Source organism: Elaeis guineensis, chromosome 3 (assembly GCF_000442705.2).
Source record: "Elaeis guineensis isolate ETL-2024a chromosome 3, EG11, whole genome shotgun sequence".
Taxonomy (NCBI): domain Eukaryota; kingdom Viridiplantae; phylum Streptophyta; class Magnoliopsida; order Arecales; family Arecaceae; genus Elaeis; species Elaeis guineensis.
In genome coordinates this window covers 88277739-88287272 of record NC_025995.2, presented here as the reverse complement: position 1 = coordinate 88287272, position 9534 = coordinate 88277739, and the positions used below count along the sequence as shown (strand labels likewise).

General features: G+C 36.3%; 1 non-coding gene across 1 annotated transcript; it reads right to left on the bottom strand.

The window, feature by feature from the left end:
- Positions 1 to 2801: 2801 nt before the first annotated feature.
- On the bottom strand, positions 2802 to 2908 carry LOC140856760 (small nucleolar RNA R71). The gene has a single exon (XR_012140363.1). It is a non-coding gene; the product is annotated as a small nucleolar RNA R71 (small nucleolar RNA).
- Positions 2909 to 9534: the final 6626 nt, after the last annotated feature.

Sequence of the window (9534 nt, the reverse complement as noted above, 5' to 3'; positions counted from 1 at the left end):
TGAGATTAGGTCGAGTCATAGGTGTACATGGGCTTGGGTGAACCTAATCTCCCATAGAGTTGGTCAAGGGAGTTTTGGGTTTGGGTCACTTGACCCTGTGTTTATATATACATGCATTGTATAGTGATTTATGTCACAAATTGACATAAAAAGTATCAATTAATATCTAAATTATCTAACTTTATTAAGAAATTGATATTTGTTATTATATTTTGCAGAAGAAGAGATCATCAATAGAAAGAACAAGGAAAGAGGATTCCAACGGCGCAAATTTTATGCAAAACGGAGTTAAATTGACCCAGGAATTGAAGAATGAAGAAAAAAACTCAATTGGGTCAAACCTGAGTCAAATCAGATCAAAATTGGTCAAAAAATCAACTGATTTGGTGATCTGGTTAGCCGCCTGGTCCACAGCAACAGGCGCATGGACCATGGACCCATCGGCGCACCATAAACCCCCTAAAACCTCTTAGTCCCACATCGGAAGTTTTGAAAACCTTATAACCCCCAAATGCCTATAAAAAGCCCCCAAAGGCCCTTGTTTTATGTATTCTTCCTTCCGATCAAGCTTGTAACCCTTGATAGTGGGGTTTTTAGCTCTCTTTTCAAGCCTCGAGCTTTGAAGTTTTTGTAATAAATTTTTTTTATATATAAAATCTTATTTTTATGCAATTTCATCTCTTTACATTATGCAATTTATTTTTCTTGCAATTAGGATAGTTTAATTTATGCAATTTAATTTTATGCAATTAGGTTAGTTTAAATTATGCAGTTTAAATTTATGCAATTAGGATAGTTTAATTTATGAAATTAGGGTAGTTTATTTTTCTGTATTTAAATTTTGCAAGTAGATTTAGATCATGTCTAGCTAAGCATCCCTTCTAGGGTTTGCGATGAAGCTAGATCATGAGTAGGGATTTTACATAGGGTTCTTTCTTTTTCTTAGGATTTCTTTTTCTTCCTCTTTTGCCAAGAATTTTTGATGAACTACAGTTGGGTCAGAGTCCCTTCATAGTTCATGCTTGATTCAGTGCATAGGAGGAGAAAACCCTAAGGGATCCTAGTTATTACTCCCCTGTAAAGAATCTTGATGGGTTATCGTTGGGCCTTAGTCCCTTCATAATCTATGCTTGGGAAAGACAAGAGGAGTAGTCGTTAGGATCATTAAGAAAAATTCTAGGTAGAATTCTCTAATCTAGATCTAGTGGATTCAAAAACCCTAGATCCTTAGTCTTATTGTCTTTAGCAAACAACTTTCGACTTTCGATTTTTGTTAAAGCTCGCTTGAGCATAGATTTGAAAATCATTTTTAAAACCAAGTCTCTGTGGGATCGACCCGTACTCGCTGGTCGTGCTACTCTGCACACCGTGCGCTTGCGGTTTTATTTATAAATTTTAAGATTTGCACATCAAGTTTTTGGCGCCGTTGCCGGGGATTTGGCGTTTTAAATTGTTTTCAAATATTTGTTCTTCGTGCGTTATAACTCTCTTTCTTTTTTCTTTAGGTTTCTATATTTAGTTGGTGATTGCTGGAAAACTCAGGTACGCTTCTAATTTCTCTTTTATTATTTTTAGTTAATTACTTTTGCTTTTAGACCTAATCATTTGAATTTACTTAATCACAAAAAAAAAAAAATATAAAACAAAACAAAAGACATTTCATAATCGTGAAGTAAAATATCAAAATAAAAAAAAAATTCTAAATTAAAATCTTTTACATTCTTGGTCATCTTGTTTATTTGTATTTGCATTTTCATAATTAATCTAAGGGCATCAACCCATTAACAAGATAAGGTGGGGATTTCATTACCCTTCCTTAGCCCAAAAACCATCTCCATCATATTGCATTACCTAGACTTTTAATCTTAAAATCAATTAGACGTCAACCTTAAGGAATTCGAGCTCAATAGGACAAGGAACCCTAAGAGTTCTACCAAGTTTGAGTTGTTTGATTAGTTGGTGTCTAGGCAAGTCCCTGAGGGTGGTTTGTTAAATTGGTTCAGTTGCTGGCCTGGCCAACTCGTTTGGTGTCTAGAAAGGCAACGATGAGTGAACCTCCCACCTCTTATACTTACCTGGCTAACTAGTTGATCAATCTCCACTTGGAAGGTTTGAAGGGTCATCTTGGAACAGTTAGGAGCTGTCTAGATTTAGGTTAACCCTAGGATAGATTGAGTTTAATTTATTGATTCACTTGTTTGAAAAAAAAAAAAAAAAAATTAAAATTTAAATTAATTTGGTTACTTTTCTTTAGATTTAGGACTCCTTAGGATCTTCTCTTTAGAACTTTTTCTCTTTTCTTTCTTTTCCTTATACATAAAAAATTTTATTAAAAAAAAAAAAATTGTATAAACATCGAGAACCGTACACTTCGTGTGTGGAGAAGAGTGTCGGGTCGTCTAGTTAGAATTGAGTCAATTCCTGTTGTTCCAATGGCTGAACCAATCCAACCCATGACCCTTAAGGATTTGTGTTATTCAGTTGGCTCCATCCAACCATCTTGTATCAGGTTGCCACAACCCACAGCTAACAATTTTGAAATCAAACCTCAAATCATAAATATGCTTCCAAAATTCACAGGATTAGAGGATGCTTATATATTTATTAGAGAATTTGAGGAGGTATGTGCAACCATGAAACTGCAATTAACAGAGGATGAGGTCAAACTTAGATTAATCAACTTTGCCCTTAAGGACAATGCTAAGAAGTGGCTTTATAGTCTGCCAAACTATTCTGTCACTACCTGGGAGGGCTTTGTGAGAACATTTTTAAAAAAGTATTTCCCCCATCATAAAACAGCTAGGATTAGGAATGAAATAAATCAATTTTACCAACTAGCTGGTGAATCATTTTGGAAGTACTTTGATCGTTTCAAGAATCTTTTGACCCAATGCCCACACCATGGAATAGAAACTTGGAGACTATGCCAGATCATCTATGAGGGGTTAGATTCAAACTCAAGAACCATGCTAGAGTCCATGTGCCAAGGTCAATTTATGGACAAAGAAACTACTGAAGCTTGGCAATTCTTAGAAGACCTAGCCGAGAAAAATTTACAGTGGGAAACAACTAGGGAACCTGATAAAGCTACACCTTCAAGAGGAGGAATGCATCAAATTCAACCAACCTTAGCATCAGAGGCCAAGATTGCAACCTTAACACGTAGATTGGAAGCTTTAGAATTACAGAGACCAGCCAATGTAAATCAAATATCTGCACCCATGTGTAAAGGGTGCAATGCACCAAACCATGTCTTAGAAGAATGTTCCTACTCGAATGAGTGTGCACAGGTGAATGCCACCTATCAAGGACCATTGAACAATCCTTATGCACCCACATATAACCCAGGTTGGAGGAATCACCCGAATTTCTCATGGTCCCAGAATCCTAATGTAGGTAATCCAAATTTCAATCAGCAAAATCTAAGGTCCAACCCAGTGATGAACAACCCGCCAGGCTTCCATGATAATGACAAAAAAATTACCTCTTTAGAGAAAAGCCTAGAAGCCATGATGAAAACACATACCAGCTTTATGCAAACTACGGGTCAACTCATAAATAATAACACCCAAGCTATAGCCCGTTTGGAAATGCAAGTAAGTCAGCTGGCTTCGACCATTAGTGAACGAGAACATGGTAGGTTACCTAGCCAACATGAGCCAAATCCTAGGAACCAAAATGGTCCACGACCCCAACAAGGAAACCAAGTTAATGGTGTAAATGCCATTCATACCTTAAGATCAGGAAAACAAATAGACAATAAGGTAGTTGCACTTGATGATATAGATGACTCATCTGCCGAGTCACCTTCTAAAACTACTACCTTTCAACCTCAAGCACCAGAAACTGAAAATTCACCTAGTCCAGTACTTAAAAGTCCTAGAGCTCCTTTTCCAAACAGACTGAAATCCAATAAATCTGAACATTTAGATAAAATTTTAGAGGTATTTAAACAAGTCCAAGTTAATATTCCTCTTTTAGATATAATCCATCAGGTTCCAACTTATGCCAAATTTTTAAAAGATCTCTGCACTAGGAAAAGGACCACTAATGTACCAAAGAAAGCATTTTTGGCTGCAAGTGTCAGTTCATACCTATCTAGCCATGTGCCAATTAAATATAAGGACCCTGGAGCTCCAACAATTTCTTGTGTTATTGGAGAAACCAATATAAAAAAGGCCTTGCTAGATCTAGGAGCTAGTGTGAATATCCTTCCATATTCGGTGTATGAACAACTAGGATTAGAAAAACTTCAACCTACTGGGATCACATTACAGTTAGCCGATAGATCTCTCAGGATCCCTAAGGGAATGGTCGAGGATGTTCTGATAAAGATTGAAAATTTTATTTTTCCTGTAGATTTTATTGTTTTAGAGACTGAGCCAGTTGCGAATCCTAAAGGACATATACCTGTCATTTTAGGAAGACCATTCTTAGCTACGGCCAATGCTGAAATCAATTGTCGAAATGGTCTAATGAAGTTATCCTTTGGGAATATGACCATTGAGCTTAATGTTTTTAACTTAGAACAGGAATCCTCTTCTCATGCTGATGTCAATGTAGTCCAAGATGGTATTTATGAATCCATTGACATTAGTGATGATGAAGTCGACCTAGAGTCTAACCCCTGGTTAATTAATGAGTCTGAGGATGTCAATGAAATACTTAAAGAAAATCAGATTAATCAGGAATCGACACTTCCTACTGAACCAATCATTGAGATGGTGAACTCATCACCTAAACCATCGATAGAGGAAGCACCCATTTTAGAACTGAAGCCCCTCCCAGAACATCTCAAGTATGCATATCTAGGACCCAAAGAAACTTTGCCTGTAATTATTGCATCAGACCTAGATCCCAAGCAAGAGGAGGAGTTATTGTCAGTTCTAAAAGCAAATCAAGAGGCAATAGGTTGGACCATAGCAGATATCAAAGGAATAAGCCCTTCTATAGTTCAACATAGAATATACTTAGAGGAAGAGGCTAAACCACTCCCTCCTTTGTGCTGCCAGCCATTTCTTCTCTCCCTCTCTTGCAGCCGCCCAAACATTAGGTCCAGGACCTAGAATCTCTTAAGAAGAGGTTGGTACAAGTTCCTCTCTGATCTGGAGTTGATCTGAGGTCGTTTGAGGTGTGGGTGAGATCTCCATCAACAGATCTACAGGAAAGGCTGCAGCAGGACAGATCTGCAAGGTCTATCTCCATCTACCTTCTTTCCTATCTAGAACATCCCGATTCAAGATCTACAAATTAGAAGACCTCGGTCCAGGTCTGATCTGGTTGGGTACCAGATCTTAGATTTTTTAGAGGTGATTTCAGAGGCATTCTTCATCTGGAACAAAAGGTTGACGAAGAAGACAGCAACTAGGCTGATTTCGTCAAGGGCCTTCAATCGAGTCCAGAAGTCTCCAAATTTGTTCGTTGCTGGTTCCGCTGCACCCAAGGTCCGTGGGAGGAGCCGGGATCATGCTCCAATAGGGAGAAAGAAAAAGAAGGAAGGGGATCCATCGGAGGGGCCGCCGGAGGCCCTCCGACAGACAGCCATGGCCGTCGGGCGGCGGAACGGCCTCCCACGACTCCGCACGGGGAACATGGGCGATCCACCCCTGTTTCTCGAATTTTTTTTTTAAAAAGCTTTTTCAAAATGAAGTCGGTAAGTGGTTTGCTGACTTAATTAAGTGAAGTCGGCAAACCACTTGCCGACTTTGTTTTGAAAAAACTTTTAAAAAAAAAAACAAAAAATAGGGGCGATCCACCCCTATTCCCTGCACGGAGCCGCAGGAGGCCGTTCCGTCGCTCGACGACCACCGTTGCCCATCGGAGGGCCTCTGGCGGCCCCTCCGGTGGATCCCCTTTTTTCTTTTTCTTCCTCCCTCCCTCTCTCTCTCTATTTCTCTCTCTTCCTCTCTTTTTCTTTTCGAAAATGGCATGTATCATTTTGCATGTCAGAACCATCTCGATTCTCCGTCAGGACGGTTCGACACGCCCCATATCGGGTGGTTCGGCCCAGTATGGCAAACCCTGCTTGAAACCAAGTTTGGTCAAAAGGCTTACAGAGATGATATTCATAAAAAAAGAAGGACAATAATGACAATCATCAAATATGACATTACTAGACTCGAGGACAAGCTGTAAAGTTCCTAAGATCAGAACTGGAACCAGACTTTCATCTCCAACATTAAGGAACCGCTCGCTCTGTCGAAACTTCCTACTTACCTGCAATCCCTGCAACGAATTGTATATATTAATTGAACTCCAGTATCCAATACCCAGATAGTAGTATCACAAATAGAGAAATTACAAAGAGTTATCATATAAGTACTTTGTGAAGCAATCGTTTGCTTCTTTCTCTTATTTTTAGACCTGTTCGGATAAAAGATGGTTATATAAGCAGGACAATTTCTCTTCCAATGATCTAGTTTCTTACAAAAGAAGTATTCTGCCTGGCTCTGGTCAACTTTTGACATTTTGCTCTGCTTAGGATTGACGGCTCAGAATTTCTGCACCTTCTTCTTCGTTTCTCTCCTAGAGGATCGATGGCCTGCAGATAAACCTTTAACTAAATTCATCGGTTCTTTTTGGAGTTGGTGGTCCTTCTTAAAAGTCTACAGAAATCCTAACAAATCATAATAGTTCACTGCAGGCTTCGTTATTCTGTAATGACTGAGAAGGGATAAGTAAGATTTCGGTAGCGAATTGAGAATAGCATCCTTGCCTGACTGTTCATGCAATGAAAATGCAAGTTTGCTAAGGCATTCAATCTGCTCAATCATGTATAGTACATGATCGATGACTGAAGCCTCCTCTCGCATATGGAAATTGAACATTGCGCAAGAGGTTTTGTGTCTCTCTATATCCTCAGGGGTGCCGAAAGACTCATTCAACATTTGAATGATTTCATCTGGCTACACATCTTCGAACTTACGGTTAAGTTCATCATTCATAGCTGCCCTCATCACACAATGCACAGTTGTTTGATCATTAAGCCACTTCATATAAGTATCTCACACGGTACGAGGAGCGTTGGCAACAGGTTCTTCAGATACCTCATCCGTAAGGACATATAAAATCCTCTCATGCTTCAAGATTTTAACTTTCGATACTAGCTAGCGAAGTTGGATCCGCTGAGCTTGTCACTGTCCAACAATGAATGGAGGGATAGTGTGTTGGACATAACTGAAAGAAAAAATATAAGCCTATTAGTATATGAATTATTTTTTAATCCTAAAGATATGGACTTTAGTCTAAAGGTTCTCCCACTATTTTTATGAATTGGTAGCCTTTACCTTTAACTCAAGGAATTACATTAATTTTTTAGCGGGTACTAGAATCCACACAGACTGCATTCAAGTCCGAGCATGGCTCAGTCAACCCTAGTGCATCCATGGGTAGGTTCATAACCAATTATTTCTCCAAACAACTTCTAGTAATTAGATTTTGTCCCAGATATTCTTTCAGTAGGTGTGTGGCACCTCCATCGAAAATCTTAGTTAGATCCAATCATTAACATAACAACATCAAGTGTATCCAACAAATGGATGTCCAGATCTGAGTGTGGCTCGGCCAGTCTGAGCATTAATTTGAAGGTACAATAGGATGGTCATATGATGAATGATAATTCTAATACGTAATAGATACTAGGCGTGTGGCACCTTCAATGCCTATTTGAAATATTGGACTCATTATCACGTACCTTAATGAAGATTATGAACAAGTTATCCTATAACTGTATCATGTTATGGACCTAATAATTTAGAAGATTTGATTTCATTGACTTGAGAATAAGAGAAGAAGTTGACCTGTAATTTGTAAATTGTCCCACTGACTTCACCAAGTCATATAGAGGATTAGACACAAGCTGGTCTAAAGATACCTAAATCAGTCATACTGATTAACCTTGATAGCATGGTCTACACGAATCGATTAGTGACCTAATCAAAACATAATCTATCATGTTGGCCAGATAAGTGAGATCAGTGGGAGGGATGTGCCATTAACTCACCGTAGATGCATCTAGATGAGTAGCTCCCAATTAAAAACTACTTGATCAAATCTGCCAAACTTACCTTAGATACCAACTGGTTAATTAGTTTCGATTTGGTCCACCAGAAGATTCGAACTCAACCACGAAGCCATGATCATGGTCTATTTATTAGGTCAAAAATATGAACTTGATCAACTTCAACTATTGAGGTTGATCTAGAGAAATTCTGATCTAATCTAATTTAATACTTGATTAGATTTAACCAATTTCTCTACTTGGTCCATATATATTTCTAATCTTAGGTCTAACCCATTAGAAAGATCTGATGCAAGCTAATTCTTTACCCATCGATTTATGTGGTATCTTAATGATCTTCAATTCTCAAGTCTAGATCATTCAAAGCTTAATTCAAAATTAAGTATGTGAAACGTATATTTCAATCTGTAGAACTATTCTACCAGAATTTTAGGTGAAGCATACCATATATTTTAATTCATGAAAATAAATTTTTATAATATATTTAATAATTAAACATATATAGATATGATCTAAACTTCACACATACATCACATGCATTATGACAACCTTTAGATCCATATCGATTACATCTAATGTAATATGCTATTCAAATTCTAAAATAATTTTATATCTAAATTTTATCTTATTATAATGAATCATAAATTATTTTAGATCTAATCTAAACATATTTATGATCAAAATAATTCATAAAAATTTATTCACTTTTTTTCTTCATAAAATCGGATCACAATGACACCCCTATACGTCATAAGAGAACCCATCGAATAGATAAAAAAGAGATTAATCTCTTTGATCTCTTATAATCGGATGATCTAGTGATCTTATCAATCCGAATACTAGACTACTAAGATCTAAAATCTAATTTTATATGTAATCACATCAATATGTAATTTTGATAAAATAATTTATATCATGAACATGTCCTTGATCTTATCAATCATATTCATCATCTAATCTAATTAGATTTGATGCATTATATACATCATATCAGATCTGAAATATATCTTATGCTAATTATAAAATATCAATTTTAGATTTGATATCATATAAAAAATTAATTAGATGCAAACATGAATGCATAAGGATTAAATTTTTGGTTAAATCGGTTTTGATGTAGTACTAAATTTCATTAGTATTCAGATCTAAATATCCATCAAAATAGATTCAATTCAAATCTGAAATAAGTTCTACTTATTAAAAAAAATAATATTAAAATTTTATTAAAATAAATTTAAAATAAATTTTAATTCATGTTGTTGTTTTATCAAAAATTCAACAACAACAAAATTCTGTTATAACAAACTTATAATAATCTTAATCAACCATTGATTAAGATCGTCTAATCCAATCAAAATCAGATCAAAAATTTTATTTAAATAGATTTAAATTAGATTTAATATCTAATATAAAATTTTAATTATATATAATATATAAATAATCTAAAAAAATTTAGTTATGCATGCATGAATCAAAGGTCTGCTCTGATACCAATTGAAGGGAAGGAAAACTGT